Genomic DNA, 2,012 nt, shown 5'->3' on the forward strand with positions numbered 1-2,012 from the left:
AGGCTGGCCTCGAACACAGAAATCTGCCTGCCTCTGCCTCCCGAGTGCTGGGATTAAAGGAGTGTGCCAGCACACCCGGCTCCCCATTTTTAATGGGGTTATTTGGTTCTCTGGAGTCTAACTTCTTGAGTTCTTGGTATATTTTGAATATTAGCCTCTTATCAGATGTAGGGTTGGTAAAGATCTTTTCCCAATCTGTGGGTTGCTATTTTGTCATATTGTCAGTGTCCTTTACCTTATTGAAGCTTTTCAATTTTATGTGGTCCCATTTGTTGATTGTTGATTTTAGAGCATAAACCATTGGTGTTCTGTTCAGGAAGGTTTTCCCTTGTGCCCCTTTATTCAAGGCTCTTCCCCTCTTCCTTTTCTATTAGATTCAGTCTATCTGGTTTTATATGGAGCTCCTTGATCCTCTTGGACTTGAGTTTTGTACAAGGAGATAAGAATGGATCAATTTGCATTCTTCTACATGCTGACTGCCAGTTGAATCAACACCATTTGTTGAAAATGCTGTCTTTTGGTAGGATGGCCATTTTTACTATATTAATCCTGCCAATCCATGAGTTAGATGCTTTTTGCTTTTCGTATTTTCTTTGACTGTTATGTCGATATCTTCTATAATATGTTCTACACCTGAGATTCTCTCTTCTATCTCTTGTATTCTGTTGTTGATGCTTGTATATGTAATTTCCGTTCTCTTTCCTAGGCTTTCCATCTCCAGGGTTGTCTCCCTTTGTGTTTTCTTTAATGTGTCTATTTCCAGTTTTAGATCCTGGACAGTTCTGTCTAATTCCTTCACCTATTTGATTGTGTTTTCCTGTATTTCTTTAAGGGATTTATGTGTATTCTTTTCAAGGGCTTCTACTTGTTTACCTGTGTTCATCTGTGTTTCTTTAGGTGAGTTATTTATGTCCTTCTTAAATTCCTCTATAATCTTCACGAAATGAAAATTTAGATCTGACTCTTGCTTTATAGATGTGTTGGGGTATCCAGGGTTTTCTGTTGTGGAAGAACTGGGTTCTGATGTTGCCAAGTAGTATTGGTTTCTATTGCTTATGTTCTTGTGCTTGCCTCTTGACATCTGGTTATCTCTGATGTTAACCGGCCTTGATTTCTCTGACTGGAGCCTGTTCCACTTGTGATCATGTGATCCTTTGATCCTGGATGTGTCAGAACCCTTGGAGGGTTGAACTGCTACTGGGGTGTGGGCTGAATGTGTTGGAATCCAGGGCAGAGTCTCTGCTCTAGGTACAGGTGCAAAGCAGAAGGGGCATAGGTCTCTGGCTGGGTGAGGTATCTGAGTCTCAGGGTCTCTGGGGTCTCATTTAAGACGGGTATTGGTGGGGTTTGAGGATCTTACCTGTGATTCTGAATGTGTCAGAATACCTGGATCTGCAACTGGGGTGTTGGTAGAATTGGTTTGGATCCTCAGCTGAATCTCTGCTCTAGCACAGGTGCAAACTGGAAGGAACCTTTACTTTCTTTTTACAAAGATGTTATACTTGCATTCTGTTTTGTATGCCACATGCTTGCCTTGTGCCCACAGAGGCCAGAAGAGGGCATCTAGTCCCCTCAAACTGTGCTATATATAGTTATAAGCCACCATGTGGGTGCTAGGAATCCAACCATGCTACTCTGGAAGAACAGCAAGTGTTCTTAACACCTGTCCAGCCCCTTTCTTATCATTTTAAATTCCATTCCTCTGTTTTTTTTTTTTTTTTTTTTTGGTTTTTTGAGACAGGGTTTCTCTGTGTAGCCCTTGGCTGTCCTGGAACTCACTTTGTAGACCAGGCTGGCCTCAAACTCAGAAATCCGCTTGCCTCTGCCTTCCGAGTCCATTCCTCTGTTTTATGGACCCTGCTTCCATATGGTTAATTGTTGATTATTTTCCGAGTTGTAACAAAGTTAAATCTGATGGTTTTCTTCTTCTTCTTCTTCTTCTTCTTCTTCTTCTTCTTCTTCTTCTTCTTCTTCTTCTTCTTCTTCTTCTTCTTCTTCTTCTTCTTCTTCTT

At 41.1% G+C, this 2,012-nt stretch overlaps 1 protein-coding gene across 1 annotated transcript in view; it reads left to right on the forward strand.

Moving 5' to 3' along the window:
- Positions 1-2,012, forward strand: part of LOC110318652 (cytochrome P450 2C55) — a 37,685-nt gene that overhangs the window by 14,080 nt on the left and 21,593 nt on the right. The window lies entirely within an intron of this gene.

Source organism: Mus pahari, chromosome 1, assembly GCF_900095145.1.
Source record: "Mus pahari chromosome 1, PAHARI_EIJ_v1.1, whole genome shotgun sequence".
Classification (NCBI taxonomy): Eukaryota; Metazoa; Chordata; class Mammalia; order Rodentia; family Muridae; genus Mus; species Mus pahari.